Genomic DNA, 21,935 nt, shown 5'->3' on the forward strand with positions numbered 1-21,935 from the left:
GTATTTTATAATGAAATAAAGATATCTTATCTTATCTTATCTTATGTAGAAATTTACTACGCTCAAAAGTTACGTTTTTTTTGTTTATTTCTCACTACACCCACCTTGACGCTTTTCTGTTTTGCCCTAAGGTTGACTGGCAGAAAATGCCAATAATGGCATTACGTCCACCTGTTGTACGCTTTTTTTATGTGCAATAAAGTTTAAATGTAGTACACAACTACACATATTATATTAGTAGGTCATTATTTGAAGACGGGTATATAGTTTGATTGAAGAATGTCTACAAAAGACATGTAATATAGTTAAACCTACCTAGGAAGTGAAGAGAGCTTGTGGCTATAAATCGATAGTGTGGGCCGTAGACAGGCCGACGCGCCGTCCACGTCGACTGCACGTAGGTACTCGCCTAGAGTTCACCCAGTTGGCACCCGCCCTGGCAGTCCACCAGAGCCCCTCGTACCCCCGCGTGTAAGCAGGATATACTATATCTAATACATAGCGAATTGCAGAAATAACCGGCTATCTAACCAGCTGTGCCCAGGGCCTAATGTCACTGCTTCTAGTATATTTCTGGGCGGCGCGTCATCAACGCAGATGCGTTCTGTTACGCGCACTTGGCAGTACTTAAGATAATGTTCTATGCGTGCATTGCGTCATTATTTAGTGACTGATGCACTTCAGCAGATGAGCTGCATCTACGAGTTTGAATAAACATGTTAAGAAGACGTTTAGTAAGCTTACTATATCAGAAGTGCATTTCAGACTTTGGTAAATAAACATTTCTCAGCTTGGCGTGAGCGTGACGCAAACGGGTTAGCTTGTAAACAGTAATAAATCTGCAGTAACAATTGGGTGACAAGACAAAGTGGCCACGGTTCGTGTTACTTTAAAATACGGCTAATATAAGTTAGAAACAGCCTTTCCGGAAACTGCGGCGGCATCCGTCCGCACATGCAGCGCGGGACAAAGCAAATTGTCTCTTTTTTTTCACAAACAAGTAGGCTGTGCCATTTTCTTTTTTTTAGCTGAATAAAATGGTTTTAGATATGTGCGTGGTTAGTTGAGCGTTCTTTTTTCTCTTTTAAGGAAGAAACCTGTATCTACTACTTAGTTTACTTATATGTATGTAAACTGCATTTTATTTATTCAATAGTAAAAATTACTAGCAGCATCCTTGATTTTTTTTAACAAACAGTATTATTTGTGATATTTACTTTTAGAACTTTCATCAAATCATATAATTGTGAGAGTGACATGTGATGATGTATGCAAAATATTAAATATACTGTTCAAAAAGTTTTCCTTGACCATCGAAGCGTGAGACCGGGCTGGCAAGCGGCCAGATTTGACTACTGTGGCTCACTCACTTCCGATGATACTTTTCCGTGTTTCTTTCAAAGTAAATAGCTGTTTCAGAGTAAACATCTATTTATTAACCCGTTGCTCACATTAAGCTACCACTTTTTGCAGTCCTTATTTTAATTACTTATAGTAAAGACTTAATATCACTTTTCGGCTTGAGCTGGTGCAGGCAGAGTGAGAAAGGTCCATCTTGATATTCCTGATGTGAACTGAGCTATAATTTTAACGAATAAACTGTTTATAAACTTAAACAAAGAAGCTGTCCCAAAAATGTTCCACTGCTTAAGGCACAGGGGGTCAGTCGGCCGATTTTTTGAAAAAAATGATTAACAACTTCCACTGTATAGAAAAAAAAAACAAAAATAGGTCTAATACGCACCATTAAATAAAAATCAGTAACTATTTTTGCATAAAGTTATTAACATAATATTTGCTTCTAAAAATGCATAATGATATTTATAATCGAACATATTACTTTTTTTAGGGTTCCGTACCCAAAGGGTATAAACGGGACCCTATTACTAAGACTCCGCTGTCTGTCTGTCTGTCCGTCAGTCACCAGGCTGTATATCATGAACCGTGATAGCCAGACAGTTGAAATTTCCACAGATGATGTATTTCTGTTGCCGCTATAACAACAAATACTAAAAACAGAATAAAATAAATATTTAAGTTTTTTGCGTAATGGTACGGAACCCTTCGTGCGCGAGTCCGACTCGCACTTAGCCGGTTATTTGTTAAAAATAACAAACCATTAACAATGATATCCGCGATCCCGGGCACGCACGGTCGTCCGCTCAACGCTCAGCGAGCTGCGTTCGGAGAAGGACCTATAAACTATAAACACTGCATTAACGGTCCTTGAGGTTATAAGCTTACTTTAACAATCGGAGAATATTGTAAAAAGACGTTGATAGGTGATTCGGTCGGACTAATCAAGGTGTTATAAAAATATTTTTCCCCTCACTAGCTCGGAAAGTTGTCGTTTATCCTTCAATACAAGCGGGGAAAAACGCGTTTTATCCACTAGTGGGGAAAGTAATTTGACCTTGGATGGAGCGTGTTTAAGTAGCTTGACAAATAGCAAAACGTAAAACGCTCAAGATAATGGTTCTTTAGCTTTATTTAATGATTTTAAGTCACCTATAGAATCCTTTCGCTTGCTCGTGTTTCAATTCTACACTCGCGGGTAAAATACAACTTTGCACCCTTGTATAACAAATAACTATATTTATAAAAAATATACCGTGTTTTTGGTTTATTTTTATTTACTGTAGTAGTACCTAAAGCCATTATTCGTTTAGAGATTTATTAAGGTATACAATATGTCGTCAGGTGACAACTAATACTCACTAATTACCACCTAAAGTTTAGTGAACCCTACTATTATCTGAATAAGGTTGATATTTGTATAATTACTTGGTAAGATTGTTTTTTCTTCTTTTTTTGTTTATAGTATCACATAATAAATAACCGAGTAAAGTAGGATTAAAAGTCCGAGTTAGAGGTTACTTTGGGAATTAATTGTATCGAGCGAAGTGTCATAATTCGTGTATCGGAAGCTATGTTGTTAAAGATAATATAGTCAAGAACTACATATATTTTTTTCACGTCTACGAATATCAACGCCTCTTAGAAAAACAGGATCATATAAGGAAATTTTTCGCCTTCTGACTCAGGGAACCGCCTGAAAATATGACAAATAAAAATACAAGGCTACATTTATTTTTATAAGTCGTCATTTCCATACATTTATCATTTTACAGATGTTTGCTGCGAGATTTATCGATCGAGAATATGAGTCATAGGAGATGAGAATTAATTTTAGATTTGAAATATGGAATACTGTTTATGTTTGAGAATATTGAATTCTGTCAGTATTTATTCAGGAATATCCTCCTCGAGCAGTAAGGCCCGGAATACAAAGGGGCTATTTCTGAAGCTTTTAAGGGCCCGTACACTTGCGACAATGCGGCGTGTGACTGCACTCTCTTGCATATTTATGAAACTAAATAAGCAAGCCGCCTGTAATATAAGTAAGTATAGGTATCTGAGCCCCAGACTTATTATAATGTAATGTTTACCCGGGAGGCCTATACAGATCTATAGTTATTTCGTAATAAGCAGTTACATATTTGTTTTACAAGAGGCAAAGTTGTTGTTTAAACCCTCGTGCTAATTGATACCCGAGCAAGCGAAAGATTCCAAAATTGGTTCGAAAATTGGAATCGTGAACGTCCCTGGCAACGTTTCATGGCACGAGGGTTAAACAAACTTTGATGCCGAGTGACACAACATTTTTCACCACATCGCCAACGCTAGCAAATACTAATTGTAAAACATTACATACAAATCAAATCAAAATGAATGCTATTAAATATTTATCATCTAAAATAATCACTTAAAAGTCAATTCCACCAGTCAACACGTCACGTGGGGCGGGGTCAAATGGGATTACACCGATAGACTACAACTTTCTTATAAGTTTTTGAGAAATAAAGAGAGCCTTTACGAGACGGTGTGAGAAAAGATAATTATTTTAATAGTTGTTTATTTTATAAAGTTCGATGTGCCCTCTAGGTATTGGCTTTCGTGTTAATTATATGTCGCAATGTATTTTTCGTGTCACTATATGAGGTCACTATAGTTATTTGTTATACAAGGGGGCAAAGTTGTTGTTTAACCTCTCGTGCTAATATTGATTTGATACCCGAGCAAGCGAAAGATTCCAAAATTGAACCACGAGCGTAGCGAGCTAGAAAACAGATATCAAACAAAATCAAAGCAAAAATCGAATTCAAAATTAATGTTATTATATATTTATCATTAAAAACCATCATCTTTTAAATGCCAATTCTACCAGCAAACAACTCAAAATTTGCATTTGATTACTTTGCCTCACATGTGAATAAAATGCAACTTTCTTATCAATTTTTGAACTGGAACAAGAGCTGGTGTGGTGAAAAATATTGTATTGACTTGTGAATGAGCTCTGGGGCCGATTGCATATTATTAGTTACAAGTTGTTATGCAATCGGCCCCTAGGGCCCGTTTCTCAAAAGCTTGTAACTTGTAATAAAAGTGGAAGTCCCTTTCTAACAAAAGCTGTCAAAAAGTGACATCCTCTTGTATTACAAGTTACAAGCTTTTGAGAAACGGGCCCCTGGAGGCATACTAGCAGAATACATTTTTAAATTTGGATTTGTTAAATAGAACAAGAATTTTTTGGAATAAACTTTTATTGTACCAATACCAATTCGCTTTGGTTTTCCCGTTTACCTGTATAAAACCAAACTGCTTACACAAAAAATGTAATAGAACAAAGAAAATTCACAAGTATCTGTCGGGTCCGAAGACGCGATAAATCGTTTTAGTGCGTAAACAATGCTGATTCTACCGGTCGTTATACCGTTCGTACAAAACACGTGGTAATTATGATGTGTTAATAATAAAAGTTCTAATTCCAGGCAGTCATGCGATCGAGGTGATAAATTCTTATTAATGATCCAATCGCCTGAGACGCTATTCGCAGAGTTGATTGACCGCAGTACGGCTACCACCAGTTTTGACATTGACATATTCGCTCACGTCTACGTAAATTACTTTCTACACGTCTGCACTAATATGCGAGTATGAGCGAGATGCATAGAAAGTAAGTTACGTAGACGTGAGCGAATGTGTCAATGTCAAAACTGGTGGTAGTGGTAGGTACTGGTTATGCACGGGAGCTCTCGATAGAAGTAAAATCTTCTGATAATTAGGTAGCTGCTCGGCGAGTTCTGTCAAGTCGTAGTCACGAAAACAGACGCGGCACGCGGCATTTTGTTTTGATAGTTACCGAAGCTGCAATAAAACGGCTTAATTAGCTTGGTGTAAGTGTGTGTTGACAGATGATACTTTATAGACGAAAACCACGTGTTCCCACGTTTACATCTTACTTCTTTTTTCCATTTAATAATGTGATAAAAGCGGAATAGAAAAATTGCAAGATCGGTAGATTTACTGATAATATGTACATAAAGGCCTATAATATTCAGTTTTGTCGTATCTCAGCAGTAGGCAAGTAGGTATCATGAAAATCACCTGCCTATCACTTTGTTTCGACATAGTGCTTTATCGACAGTAGTGATATATCAACGCATTAGCAATACTACTAATACACTACCTACATTTAAGATTGAATGGTTAAATGATGATGTTTTAGACTACTAACTCAAATCAAATAATAAACAGAAGAGACATTCCTCACTCAAAACTTTTTTCTCTCTCCGTAAATGTCTGTCTTGTCCATGAAGACCTAGTTTTGACGATACGGAAACAACAGTCATCTCCATTCTATTTAGGTGACACGAGTCACACTTTCAGCAGATATTATTAGTAAGTTTAAATAGGTAGACGTGACACATCTTTATGATATTTAGGAAGAGTCAAGTTAACGTGTGTTGCTACATTTATGTAAAATTTTATAACATGCCAATTAAATGAGCCAAATGAGGTGACTGCGTAATTTTGTAGAGATGAATTTCTTAGTTATAAATCCAAAAACCGGCCAAGTGCGAGTCGGACTCGCGCCCCAAGTGTTAGAGTTAAACCAAGAAAAGTCTACAACGGTTTTGATAGCATACGCAGTGAAAGTGTTATTTATACGTCATAATTACATAGAAGTTTGACGTTTAAAACAAACGCACTGCGTGTGCTATCAAAATCGTTGCAGACTTTTCTTGGTCTAACTCTAGGTACGTAATGGGCATTTCTCGCGAGGTGACGTTCGGTGCGTGATTTCGGTGCCAATTTTTTTTTACTTTATGGACATATGATGTTAAAATGAACAATTAGGCTTAAATGTAAAAAAAATATTGGTGGTAAAGGCCTCCTCATAGACGTAAGGGTTCGCGAGATATTTAAGTTTTTCAAAACACTGAAATCCACACTCACTGAAATCAATATTAGTAAGATTGTAATAAAACAATATTAACATATACAGTTTAAATTATCATGATATACTGTAAAGTACAAAAACAACGAACATTTTATAATATAGATTGACAACGGTGGACTATTTTTTACACACATATTTATGAACATTTTTTTAAGGCCGTTCCATCGGTTTGCCGCTATCACTGTCGCATTTCGCAAGAAAGAACGGGAAAGAACATGCGCACCAAGTGTCAATTTTAAACGAATTGTGTCGATTTTTATTTATTTTAAAAACGTTGCCTTACAATATCGAAATTCGAAAGCTGCCAAATTACTATTTAAGTTAAGATTGTTTTTATTCTTTTTTTGTTTATAGCGTCCCATAATAAATAACCAAGTAAAGTTTGATTAAAAGTCCAAATTAGAGATTACTTTGGAAATTTATTGTATCGAGCGAAGTGTCATAATTCTCTTTCTCTCTCTCTCTAAGCTTATCTTTCTTATAAATTTACCTGTAATCTATGGGTAATTAACAAATTTCTGTATTTGCAGTATTTGTTTTAAAATTGTAGGCATAGGCGGGATGTTATATACCATAATTGTAGTATTCTGTTGAGACTAAACAATTATAGATCAGTTGTTGTGTTAGTTGTCAAGTTGTCAAATACTCAGTAAAAATAGTGTTCACTAGACTTATATTACCGGGATATAGATCGTGACCAGACCAACAAGTGTGAATGCGACCGATATTAACGTTGAAAGCGAACGCAGCCGACGCGCAAGAATGAGGGTAGACCGAGCGCTGTCTACACAACTTTGACACCCACCCGCCATCTTCAGTCACCCGTGAACTCATAAATAATACAAAAGGTAATCACGGTCTATATCCCGGTCAATATAAGTCTAGTGAAACTAACCGTGAATCATTCAAAACTCTAAAAATAGTGTTAATGCTTACTCCTCAAAGGGACTAAAAGGTTGTTTGTTTTGAATTTTCAGTTTATAGAAGGTAAGAATATTAAATTGTCATCTCGTGTGGAGCGATTATAAAATGTATAATTAATCAATTTCCTCACAGAATTCGTGAAAAGCACTTTTTGACTCCCGGCCTAACGGATCGGCTCTCAAAATAACTCGACCATCTAAATATTGGTCACTTTTTAGCCTCTTCAAAAATGTAGGTAATATTTTAATAAAATATATTAATTAAGCATTAGTAAAAGTTAATTAAGATTTGAATATTTTTGTACCCAAAGTAACATCGGAAACAAAGTGGCAGTTGTTTAAAGGCCAGTGCTCATCGGCTGCGTGTGCGTAGACGTACGTGCGCGTGTGCTAAAATGTTGGGGCCGTACACGCAAACGTCACGCAAGCGGTGTGTCGGCTTGCTTAAGGATCTGTATATTACAACGCGCACGTCATGCACTTTCTACGCACACGCATACGCTGTGCACTGGCCTCTGGTGAAACTGGCGGCCTAGCCAAGGTGACGCTAGCTTGCGCTTCGCTATAGAATCGCTTTGTGTCTCTCTATCACTCTTCCATATTAATGTGACAGTGCATGACAGTTCCGTTTCGTTCGCTACGTAGTTAGCGATTGGCATGTTGTCTACGGGGCCTGGCCTACTACCGCGAAAATCGAAATTCGCAAATTGCGGGCATCTTTCTCTGTCCTCTAATTACATCTTAAATGGAGTAAAAAACTTTGGTTTTCGCGGTAGGCCGTCTGTTCGCCGTGAGATTCTATTAAGGGCAAGTGGCACGGCGCGGCGCGGTGGGCAGGGCATTGAGGCTTGTTATTGGCTTCGTTGTGTTTTGATCAGGCCCCTGCTGCGCTCGACACGTCCATCAATGCTGTCCGTGTATTCTGTCCCTTACCGAGCTCTAACGATGATTATTTTAGACTAGCCAGCATAAATGTGTCTTCTAGACTGTATTACCTATGTGTGAATGAAATTTTTCGCAGTGTGAGTCGAAATCTCGCTTGAAGTCGTTAAAGGAAATTAATGCAGTTCGGTGTTTAAAATGCACATGTCTGACCACTAATAGATTATACCTATACATGATGGGCCTGAAAAACTTACTATACTTATGCCCTTGCTCACACTTGTCAATTAACAATTGTAATAAAATTGCGGTAGGTCACCCTTGGGCGCTGTTTATTATAAACTAATGAATGGAATGAAATTATTTTATTAAGAAAAATGCCGAAATTGACACTTAGTATTTTACTAGAAATACCGCCCGAAATATCATGGTAAAGGAGTCGGGTAATTGTTACCAAACTACTGTCCTCGCATAGTCATGTAGATCGAATCGCATATGGCATACCGGGTCACAGGTTAGAAGTCTATCCTGACACCCTGTTATTTCAATACACTTTATCGTTCATGTTCATGTTCATAACAATCATAACCTGAAAAGGTTTATGGGTTATAAAATGCAATACTGAAACAATATGTTGTCCGAACAGATATATTGGTTTTTATAATAGACAAAGGAAAATTAAGACGCACTCGTTATCGCGTTATTGGTTAGGCGAAGCTTCAGCTATGGCTTTAGATAATAAAGTAAGTAGATAGGATTGCTCTGGGCTATATGTTTTGTGGTTACCGGATTGTCAAGCGTTAACAGTTGATACCTATATAGCATAGTGTATCTACGGGCTAGTAAAACAGCATCTAGCTGTCTTAGCATCCCTTTGTCTACGTTTTTTATCCACCGCGATGACCCCGATCCCGCTATAATTTATCTATCAGGGTAACACTACATTATTAGATTTGTCTACTTTGTACCAACTACTACTAAAATACTACCTATGAACATTTGTCTATTCATCAGGAGGAATAGTTCAGATTTAGAAGACATTCACATTGGCCGTCGTCGTAAAGATGTTATAAATATTTATGACTGCCAAGGTCGCTGCTATTAGCGTTGGAATTACCCTAGTAGTAGTGGATAAATTTGACGGAAACGCTTAAATTATTAAAGTAGCTGGTAGATCGTCAGACGCCTGTCAGAGGCGGCGCAGGGAGTCGTGTTTACAAGGAGATTGTTATTGCTTATCACGCTATGGGTGGGAAGATTTCAGCTATTATTTAATACATGTATTCTTAGCATAGATTGGCATTGTTTCGCTGACCGGCACGATGTTATTAATATAAGGCTGCGTTCAGGGTTGCTGGATTAACCGTGATTTATATTCATCTTGAGTGCCTCTGTGTTTACAGAGCGGCTCGAGGCTCGATTGTCCTCGTCTCGAGATCCGCGAGTGACCGCCTCGACAACCCGTCGCCACAACCGTTTCATAAAAAATATACCGCCCGGATACGGCTTAAACTGTTGGCTTGGCCAAGTTACACGAAATACCTCTCATTTTCAAGAAAGAAGCTTTCGGTGGGAAGAACAAATTCGGCGAACCGTTTAATGATTCAGGTTTAGGTAATAAGCAAGCTTTGAAATTTATAATACATAATACTTCGAAGCAAAATGGGTTACCTATACTACCAGGTCATAAACCTCTGGAGAAGCATTATTAGCTAGTTTTTTTCATCAAGTCTACAAACTGAGATCCAAAATAAATATTATCCTATTTTATCGTATACATACAATATCGTCACACCTTTCCCGGAAGATATTCAATTCTGAAACGCACTAATGATTTACCATAAGTGGATGGAAAACGTATTAAATGATATATTATCAATTTTGGGAAGATATATAATGCTACCAAGAATATGTCTTTACTTAGATTAATATTAAGATTTGATCAAATATTAAGTCATCAGTATTCAACAGAACAAAAGTATTAAAGAAATGCTTCCTTTCCTATAACCGTTCCTCCTCTCCAGCATAAAAGTTTGTTTCCAGCGGAGTTAGGCCAGGATTACACGTAAGTTTTACTTACGTAAGTAAGGACACAGCTATACTACAGAATGAGATATGAATATCGTTATCTCATTCTAGCAAATAGCTTTGTCCCTGCTTACGTAAGTGAAACTTACGAGTGTAATCCTGGCCTAAGTAAATTTTTTGTTACGTAAATTGTAATCGTTTATTACTCAAATTTCTTTAACTCGTACATACGTCGCACGGGACCTATGTTTCCTTTACACGATATCGCACGCATCATCATAAAAAGTCTTTGTATATGGAAACGCGGTCGGTTATGTACTATAACCCATGGCAGTTTACACAAAGATTTACCGGGTGCATTATTTGCATAAAACATCCACAACCACGCATGAACTTTATATTAATTCATTGACATAAATAAACCGAGCGAGGATATTACGAGACTCTTACGTCACTATCAATCTAAATTTAGGGCTAGCCGCTAAATATATCTGCTCTTAGGTCGTCGGCGTATCGATTTGTTATGTTGACAATTGACATAGTTTTCTCCTTTACAGAAACCTGAGGCACGTCAGACCTGGCCGCTGAGAGATCAGCGTCAGGGTAGAGACTTTTACGCGCAGGCAAAGATACCCAGTCAAGATTCTACCGAAAGGTTAGTTAGTGCGTTAGTAAGTACATACCTATTTATGACGTCCATGGAATAGTAGATTGTTAACCAAGGGATGAAAGGCACTCATTTCTGCTGGGCGATGAGGCTGGAATGATGCCTTTCATCCGAGTTAAACACTCTACTTTTCATTTCGAATACGAGCAAAGTAAAATGCATGTTTTTTTTTTTAAATTACCAAGATTACATTTTTATAGTATTTCTTGAATTTCAATTAACAATTTAGGTAAAAGTATTGTTATTGAGGCTATGGGGAGTTGAATATCAGAATGGAAATTTTATAACAAATTCATTTGAACCCAATTGCTTATTGTAAAAAAAGTTAGCTGAAGCCCCTCTTGCATGTAGTTGTGTACAGTTTACAAAAACGTTTAAATTACTCAGCATTGACAACTGCTTCTCTTTAATGTCAATGAAAAATAAATTATAAGGTTGGCAAAACTAGATAGTTTTGATAGTGATGCCGTAGATAACACTAACTTCACCAACGGGTACCCAACTTCGTCCAAGTAAAATATTAAAATAATATTTTACCAAGAAAAAGATATCGATTCAAAATGAATGCTTCACCCGTCCCTAACTTCGCCTAGTTTTTTTTAATAAAACTTATTCCAAATCGTTGAATTAAGTACTAAACGGCCATGCATGATACAGGTTATGTACTAAAGGCGAATTTAGGGGACGTATTTTTGCTAAACTTTATTTTCAATGAACTGCAACATTGATATAACGGTGGGATTTATGGTTTCTTCATAAAACTTCTTAGCGAAGTAAATAATATATCTGCAAACCTTACGTCATATTACAAATTTCAAATATGGAACGTATACCTACACATTACTCACACAAGCAAAGTCATATTACAAATACACACACACAAACACCCACACACACGCACACACAAACACACTAAATCCCAATAAATGCATGTAAACTAATGGATTCGCTAGTAAATTTTTATTGATACTTTTTTAATATTTATTGTTTACGCAAAATTAGAACTTTATTAACATATTTTAGGAAGTGTTCCAGATTACAGTTACTATAAATTTTTAATTTTTCTTCTCTTTTTCTTGGTATCTTATAGATTTACAACAACTTATATTTACAATTCTTGTACAGCACAAGTCACAAGTCTACCCACAGATGATTCTCATTTTGTATAAATTCCAGGGAGTTCTGTTATTGGCTATGCTTAAGTTCTCATGCTATTTTTATATTTTTAATGTAAACGCTGTTGAACTTCTCAATACATAAATTAAAATAAATTTCTAATATGGAACGTATACACATTACACACAAAAGCAAAGGGGGCTTTAGCTAAGTTTTTTACCATACGGACATCGATTCTGCGTGTGCGTCATACGAATAAAATTACACTATGATTTGCATATTATACCTAAAATAAACATCCATAACGCAAATAAATTTAATCACCCCTAATCTAATTCCGGTGCATGTTAAATAAATATGCATGGATTTGTATCTAATATCTATAATAGGTATACAATAATCGAATTAGTTACCTACACAAAGCACAATTAGGAATACAATGAATTTGTCATATTATTTTATTTTATTTATTATTATTCGGAGATCCAACAGCTGTTAACATGTCTATAGGTTTTATAAATATGATACAAAAAGCCAATTACAGGTTCTCACCAGTAGCTACATATTAACAAAAACAATTGGTGGTTAGCACTATTGCACGATTCCTACATTTACACGCCAAAGCTAAACTCATAATTCGAAATTAACTAAAGAAGATACACAAAGAAAAAGAAAAAATACAGCACAATGAAATTTCAATAAGGCATGCTCACCTAAAGAACTCCTCCGTCAGGATACGCCGCACAGTTTGGATGTTGCTGTTGAAAATATCAATGTCTTGCTCCCTCGTAAGTTTATTTAGGCATTTACTAGCACGTATCAAAAAACTGTTCTGTCTGTAGTTACGCGAAGCATTAGGAACAGCAAGGGGTTGAATATTTCTTGTGGATTTGGATGGAATACTGAAAGAGAGTTTAGCCAGCAATTCAGGGCAATTAACATTTCCGTTTAAGATATTGAGAATGTAAACTATGTCTGAGATTTCACGGCGTGTTTGCAACGGAATAAAATGATGCTTCCTACAGATATTGATATAGTTGGAGGATGTATAAGGATATTTAATTTTAAAGCAAAGGAACTTGATAAATTTCTTTTGGATGCGTTCTAATCTATCGATATAAGTATGATCGCGGGGATTCCATACTTGCGATGCATACTCAAGTCTGCTCCTAACATATGTGCAGTAAAGGATTTTAATAGTTTTGGCTTCGATGAAATGTTGGGAGCTACATATTAACAAAAAATATAAAGTGCTAGTGCTTTGGAGGCATTAGATATGACTATGGGCACAACGATAGTTATATTATATTATAAAACAAAAATAACTGTACAGATTCTTGCGGTTCTTTTTACGTAAGTATTAATATAAACGTCTGCCGCATGCATTCGGATAGGTGGGCTAGTATAGCCACCAAGTGGATGCCGCAAAATAAGCGCGGACGTGGCAGGCCCAGACGGAGATGGAGGAACGACTTAGACACCTTCATCGGTAACTAGCCGGAAAAAACACAACAGCGGGACTTGTGGAGATCAAGGGAGAGGCCTTTGCCCAGCAGTGGGACACTTAAACGGACTATTAAAAAAAAGATTAATATAAACTTCTTATACGTATTGACAAGTCTTGTGAACTTAATTTATATTTTATGAAAAAATGTGAAAGCATTTGTTTAGTATTGGATCACTGCTGGCTACACTTTTAGCCATTTGGCATGGGACCTAGCATTTTATAACCGGTGTCGGGTTTATACAGGAATCGAAAAACAACTGGCTAAAACAACTATAGAGATTTGTAACCTGAAGAGATCCCAATCCTTTTGAAAATACTTTGGCCAGCTTACAAAGTGGCAGATAAGATACAGCCCTTTATATTCATACTTTATAGTTTTTTTTAATTTTACTTCTATTTATATAAACTTAACACATATATATGTGTTGTAGAGATCTCCTTATAAACAAGGTACTTTAGGTACCTGCTTTATATGGCTATTAGGTAGGGTTAAATTAGTACGGCTTCATGGTGATACTCCTGATGACCGATTTCGGCCACAGCGACTGTGTGTTCTGGAGTAGACATTTTAAGGTACCGTTAATTAACAGTGTGTAGCTGTTCCACTCTCTGGTGCGCTTTTACGTGGCTCGCCGTACCCAATTTTCCTACTACATTTCCGAGCGCATTTTGGGCACGTCAGCACACCACCTACATAATCATAGGAAATAGAGGTTGGTGGCCGAGCCTTGAGCTCATCTCGCTTTCTGTCGAGTTTGCTGCGACGTTCAGTTTCAATGTCGCCGACTCGATCATGCACGAGGCGCCGCCATTCCAGCCGCTGCGCTGCCTTCCGCTCCCAATCTATTCAGTTTGCATCTCTTCATATGTTTTTTCATACGGCTTCATATGTACCGTACCACCTACCTTTTTAGGGTTCCGTACCGAAAGGGTAAAAATGGGACCCTATTACTAAGACTTCGCTGTCCGTCTGTCCGTCCGTCTCTCCGTCTGTCTATCTGTCACCTGGCTGTATCTCACGAACCGTGATAGCTAGACGGTTGATATTTTCACAGATGATGTATTTCTGTTTCTTATTTGTGACATTTCCATTACTCCGTATCGGGAACTTGTTATGTGGTGGTTTCCCCACTTGCCTTCCACATCGCAGTGTAATGGCCGGTTTGGATCGCCCATTACTTTATGGTCAAAAGCCCTACCGGAACCCGCTTCCTCGGCCTCTTGCCACTACTGATATAGCTGCTGCTCTACATTAGGGGAATGCTTATTTGATGGCGGCATTTACTCGCCATGTCACAAGGTCGTCATAGGGCTCATGTAGCTTTTAATGGGAAGTCCGTCCCACCGTCCTACCCACTACGACAACAAACGTGATTTTTTTGCCGTTTTTTGCGTACCGGTACGGAACCCTTCGTGCACGAGTCCGACTCGCATTTAGCCGGTTTTTTGTATTGTCTTGTATAATTAGATTTTTTAAGATGTCCAAATTGTAGAAAGAGTACGTAAGTAACATTTGGACACTAAAAAAATCCAACTATACACGTTGTTGGTACCTAGTAATGTGAAGACGGTTACCGGTTCGGCTGGTTGCCAATGTGTTGTAAATGGGTAGTAGGTATCGTAAAGTCGTAAACTTGATCATTATTGATAGCCATTAAATTGGGCACTTTATGGACCGCGTGGCGACGCCCCAGCCGCCTGAGACCGACGCCGACGTCGACTTAAATAATAACCCTTTTAAAAATTATTTTGCACATGTAATGCATTTTACCTTGTTCTTTGACTTCTATGGGCAAGAAAAACCCGTTGGTGTGGTTGGTGTGAAATATATAAGTACTAAAAGAAAATCTTTAATAATTACCAATTTTAAACTGCCAAGAATTAGGAAAAGTGGCTAGCTTTTTATTATATAATAGTTTCATCTCCATAGGTAGCTTCGTATGAAACGTCTCAATTAGATGGGAATAGTAAACAGAAACCAGACAGCGGATTTACTACAATGGTTTTAAATACCACGACGTCATGTAAACACCTAAACTGACCGGACTGGAAGGCGTTAAATAAATGTTGTTTTATGACGTGTTACAAACATCATTTATGTATTTACTTGTGCATACTTATAGGTATACTTTGTGGAATTAGGCGTCTTCCACTCAACGTGTCGTGACAAGCAAAATAAAAATCTTCGGATGAGAATACGTTTGTGCCATACGCCACTTAAGTACATTGGTTTGCAGGAGAGCGAAAAGAAGCAACAATTTTTTCGAAGTTTTACATTTAGAAAATATTGAACTTATTTATCATTTAGATACATATGTTTACTATTTATACCATACAAATATTTAAAATATGGTGACATGAAATAAAAGCATTTTCCCCTCACTAGCTCGGAAAGTTGTCTTTTATCCTTTAAAACAAGCGGAGAAAAACGCATTTTATCCACTAGTGGGGAAAGTAATTTGACCTTGGATGGAGCGTGTTTAAGTAGCTTGACAGATAACAAAACGTAAAACGCTCATAATAATGATTCGTTTGATATTAATTATCATTAAACAAATGGTTTGAGAATCTAATAAAAAATACCAAATTTAGCTTTATTTAATGATTTTATGTCATAAACCTTAAAGTTCCATAAGAAACGTTTGTTTTTTAATAATGATGTTAAATATAATTCTGAACGCACAAGTTGAGTCGATGCAATTTCAAAACGCATCATTGACATTTCATACGTCAGAAATGTCAACATTGTCAACAAATTTTTTACTTAAAAACTTCTCACGTAAAAATACAGAATTTCCAGAGTTTTTTGTTATAATATCGTAAAAAAATGAGTGATTTCAGTGATGAAGATGATCTAACGCCTGTGGACGTTGCACTTTCCTCGCTATAGTGAGGTGAAAAGTTTTGTGTTACACACGGGTGCAAATGTATTTTACTTCTCGTGTGTTGAAACACTTGCTACGCTCAGGATTCTATTTTAGAATCCTTTCGCTTGCTCGTGTTTCAATTCCACACTCGCGGGTAAAATACAACTTTGCACCCTTGTATAACAAATAACTATTTTATTATTGCCATATCCGTTTTGATGAGTAAATTTTAAACGTACAATATTTTATTTGTGTGAGGAGCACAGATATTTGTTCCTGAGTCATGGGTGTTTTCTATGTATTTAAGTATTTATATATTATATACAAGGTGGAAAGGCACGACGATCCTTTCCGCAAAAGAAGGATTGTTTGGATTTAGTACTGTATTTCCTCTAAAGAAACTAGGCTCATATTCGTAACCGTTTTAAAGTTATAGGCAGCTAAATTTTAATGCAAAATACTGCAAGTGACAACCCTCATTAGGTCCAGTAACATATATGGTTATATCCTCTTTACTTAGAACTACTAATATCTGTGACCTAAAGACATTTCAGTGCAGGTGACAAATTTGACGTGCGGTCTGCAGCCGCAGTTGCAATAATACACTAAATACGCAAAAATGCCCATGCTACGTGCAGTCGGCCTTGTCATTAATTTTACTATGGAAATTGACAATAACACCGACGTGTCGGAGCAGTAGTGCAGCTGCGGTCGGGAATACGTTAAGGTGACAGTCCATTTGCAACCGCAGCTGCGTTACTGCTCCGACACTACTGCAGCGGCCTGAACGCGTCGGTGTTATTGTCAATTTCCATAGTAAAATGAATGACGATATCGACTGCACGTAATATGGTGATTTTAACGTTTTCCCGACCGCAGCTGCACTACTGCTCCGACACGTCGGTGTTATTGTCAATTTCCATAGTAAAATGAATGACAAGACCGACCGCACGTAGCATGGCCATTTTTGCGTATTTGGTGTATTATTGCAACTGCGGCTGCAGACCGCACGTCAAATCTGTCACCTGCACTGAAATGTCTTTGGTCACAGATATTAGTAGTTCTAAGCAAAGAGGATATAACCACTACGTTCTAAGGAGCTTATTACACCCACGGACAAAGAATTCCGATGGTACAGTCGCCATATATCGCAGATATATCGGGGCGGCCAAGGAGCTCACACATATCTAAACACGCCTTTATTGTCAAGGCGCTAGAGTGCATGTTCAGATATTTTTAGCACCTCGGTCGCTCCGATATATCCGATGGCGACTGTACCTACTGTAAACTTTTTTGCTAATCTATATTGAGCCCTAGGAGGATATAACACAACGGAGTAGCCATTGGCATTCCCCTCTGTCGAAAATAGTCGGCCAATGGTCATACACATATACACAATGTATGGACTGACGTTTATCTGACATGGCTATTTTGACGTTACGTATACATTTGACGTTCCCCTCCCCCGCAAAAATTGGCAGACGTTTTTGTACCGCAAATTACAGACGTGGCGGCTCCGTTTGGTAATATCCTCATAGATTGAGCCATGTCACAGAGCCAGTCAGGAAACTAGAATGATAGGTCCGAAAAGAGAGCGTCAAATTCGGAAGTTAACTATAGTCTGGCAAACACTTCGAGCAACACCGGCTTCCGACACGTCGGAAGGGAGGAGCCCAAGCGATATCTTACCGTATAAATCGTTCTGCCATTTTTTACGGAGGAAAACGTGCACACAGTCGCACTTCTCACTCACTACTTACAAAATCCAATCTCTAATGATGACACAAATAAATAGAAAATGACACACGTCAAAGACAAGTCTTGCACACCTCGATCTCTTTATAATAAAGAGCGCATTACACAATTATTGTGTGCAACACGAGGTGTGTGTTGTACGTACCGCGCTAGTTGTATGCATGCACAATTGATCTTGTACCTCGACAGAGGGGAAATAGTGCGAATGCCGACTCCTTTCCGTGTTGCTCGAAGGGCAAACCCAATTTGTCAGTAAATAAGAACAACCACAAAACTACTCATCCATTTCCTATACTATATATATATATACTATATTTCATATACTAGCCCAAGACAAAGATAGTATATGATTCTCTCTGTCTGTTTCAATTGAGACAGTCTCTATATTTTCCTATGTGATTTTTTTAACATTTCATGATAAATTCATTATATAAACTGTTCTTATATTTTTTCGTAGTTTTGCGAAGATAGCCATAAGGCCTATAAGCTCGACAGGGCACGAGCGATAGAGAGGCAAATAGAATACCGAATATTCGGCAAAGTGGCCGAATAGGCCGAATACCGAATAGTTGCGAATATTCCTGGCAACTCTAGTCGTAATATCATAGTATAGTTGGTCATCTAATGTTTGAAATGAGACAGTCCTTTGACAAACTATAATTATATAATGTCGTTTATGGTGACACTTTCTCATTTTGTCATTGCAAAGCCATTCCTGAGCTAAATAAAAGAAGCAATCATTAATTTTTATTACAAGGGGCAAAGATGTTGTTTAATATCTCATGGTATTGATACCCAAACGTACGAAAGGATACAAAATTGAACTACGAGAGAAGCGAATGGTTTAAAATTTAGAATATTGACAGTTACGGGGATCTCAAGGCATGAGGGTTAAACAAACTTTGTTACAGTGCAACACGTAATTTTTCATTACACCAACACGAGGAAACCATTTATTATTCAAATTAATTTATTAAAAGTTCTTTCTATCGGCCAAGGTGAGGGAAATAGCTTAAGGATTTCTTGTCTCGCCCGTCAAGTTTTATATGGATGGTGCGGTCATATCATGAAGAGTGGGACACCTGCAACACGAGAGGAATTATAAGATTTAAATTTGTGTTTCAGTTTGAAATACGAAACTGGACAATATGAAGTGTAAATTGCGCAATTACTTATAGCTCTTACAAATTATTTTATTCATCATACTTCACTGTTAGGTACTTAAAGAAAGTAAAATTGGCTTAATATGCATACTTAGAAAGATAAATCAGTAATATTTTGCTAATACGGAACGACTGTCTGCCCACCATTGGATAATTTATTGTTACGTGTCGCATCGCCATCTCCGGAACCCACGAATCACTGCAGAAATCAATGAAAGACCTGATAAAGAGCCTACCTGGCATGGTTTTGAGGGGACGTTTATCACAGACTTCTAAATCCAGCCGCACGTTTCTGACGGCCGAGTAGGTACCTATACTTGATGCAGGTGGATTAAGTAGTATATATCACGAGCTACATGAGTCCCGTTTGCGTCGGCTTGCTGTGTGCGGTGGTCACGGATTCAGGCAAGAGGATGGGGAAGAAAATTTCACAATGTGATCTTACCTTAATGTTAAGAATAATATTTTTCCTCTGCATTAATTTCATTTGAGGAATTTGGTTGTATTTCGTCAATTATTAAGTCTCATTCAATGTTGAATTGCTTTTCATTTAATCGGCAATATTCCCTGAATAAACGATCACCATTAAATATCAGATTTTATATTAATATTGCGTAGCTGCCTTCGTCGGACTCTGACTATTGTACTATTGTAGAAAGGCAAACTGGTCTTCTTTTTCATGTAACATGTAGCATTATCGTCACTCGCTTCTTCTCGTAAAAAATACAAAAATAAAATAAGTATTTTATTTGTACGTCTGACATTATATGACTTGACATTGACAAGCCATCAACGAACGCTGTCGCGACTGCACGCCGCAACAGCAGCAGTCGTGCTGCTACAATAGTGCTGGACCGCGTAACGTCGCAACTGCAGTGCAGCGGCAGTCACAAATGGACAGTCACCTTTAAAATCACCATACGTGCAGTCGATATAGTCATTCATTTTACTATGGAAATTGACAATAACACCGACGCGTTCAGGCCGCTGCAGTAGTGTCGGAGCAGAAATGCAGCTGCGGTTGGAAATGGACTGTCACCTTTACCCGTGATAAAACCGTGATGCCCTTGGGAGCCCGCGATTATCTAAATTTGCTTATGTTATACGGGGAGTGTAATTATAATGCCGCCGAGACGTTACGACGCTACAGACAAAGATATCCTCCACCACACCCAACTAGCCGTATGTCAATTTTATGTCAAAAATTTTTACGTAGTAATAGTAGGGTTGTCACTAAGAAGAAGATTAATTAATTTTAATATTTTTACTAATTGTTCGTAACAAAAATCTAAACATTACGAATCGATTCTCCATCACTACCCCCCTTTGCGAGAAGGATCGTCGTGTCTTTCCACCCTGTATATCGTTGTCTGAGTACCCATAACTCAAGCTTCCTTGGGCTTACCGTGGGACTTAGTCAATCTGCGTAAGAATGTTTATATGATATGACACAAAGGTTTTGGATATGTCATACTTTTGTGATAATTTTCTGTTAATTGAGTGTAACTATCATATAGTAAAATGCGGATATGGTACAGTCTAGTGTAAAAATATGGGTGTAGACAACTTACTCTAAAATATGTCCCATAGTTCTTAATTCGCTGACATACTTTTGAGTATGATTTGTGCACTTGACGTACAACATTTTTGAAAAATAAGTGTTTTTAAAAACCGATTAATGTCAATGTTTGTTATTTTAGGAATCATTAAAAAACGATTTTCCTCAAAAATGGATATGGCACAAACGTATTCTCAGCCGACGAAATATTTCTTGGTCTTAACGGTTGAGTTATGGCTTGTTGGTACTTCACTTTACGAAATAATATCAAGCTATACTATCGGCCCAATTCGAACTATGCTTATGTGTTTCGAACAATGCTTGATGTCACACAGACTCGATACTGATTTGTCTGTGTCAAAAGTGACGTTTCTTCAACTAAAAACGTCACTTTTGACTCTTACAGATCGGTATCCTATCGGTGCGACATTTTATAAGCATTGTTGGAATTGGGCCGTATATAAAGATGTTTCAAAAATTAAGAAACTAAAAAGAAAAGTTGAAAGAAACAAGTCATATTTTCTCGTTTTTAGTGTCGTTTCATGTGATAACCACATATGTAAATGATGAAGTCATTTGCCTAAGACCGCGTTATTAGCCGTTGTTTAATTACTAACATAAACCTTAAGCACGTGTTCCTAAATCGTTCGAATGTCACAGTCTGCGTTAAATAGAACGTTAATGCTTTTGGCACCTGTTTTGATTGCGCAACTTGGAAATAATAAACAACATCTAATCGCAAAAGATTATAATCCATAATTATTTTACGGAAAATCTTTTAGAACATTTCTGTTAACATTAACAAGTACCTACATAAGGACATAAAAGTTAAAATCCATGAAAAAGGGACTATAGTTGAATGAAAATAGAAAGTTACTTTTGATAGGAGGAATGACTGCCGAAGCCATTGCGCAGATTTTCGTGCCAAATGAGTCGCGGTCGCATCTGACAGCTGTGCTGGCAAAAATATCTCGTACTCGGCAGATATTCGTAATAGAACTGTGGGTACGTACCGTCACCGGACATGCTAATTCCGATAGTACTGCGAATAGTTATACTTTCATTCTTGTTTCCACGTAATGACTTCTGCTCGAGTTGACGTGCTGCTCCATGATTTGGATTGAACTTTATAATAAGTAACTACATTATAATATAAATAGATTCA

At 37.4% G+C, this 21,935-nt stretch overlaps 1 protein-coding gene across 8 annotated transcripts in view; it reads left to right on the forward strand.

Annotated features, from left to right (window-relative positions):
• LOC134745114 (potassium voltage-gated channel protein Shab) overlaps positions 1-21,935 on the forward strand; it is a 98,348-nt gene that overhangs the window by 37,019 nt on the left and 39,394 nt on the right. For all 8 annotated transcript variants that reach the window (XM_063679068.1, XM_063679072.1, XM_063679073.1 and 5 more), the window contains exon 2: positions 10,695-10,792. The gene's annotated coding sequence lies outside the window, so the exon portion shown is untranslated. The remainder of the gene's footprint in view (positions 1-10,694; positions 10,793-21,935) is intronic.

The sequence above is a fragment of the Cydia strobilella genome, chromosome 11 (assembly GCF_947568885.1).
Source record: "Cydia strobilella chromosome 11, ilCydStro3.1, whole genome shotgun sequence".
NCBI lineage: Eukaryota > Metazoa > Arthropoda > Insecta > Lepidoptera > Tortricidae > Cydia > Cydia strobilella.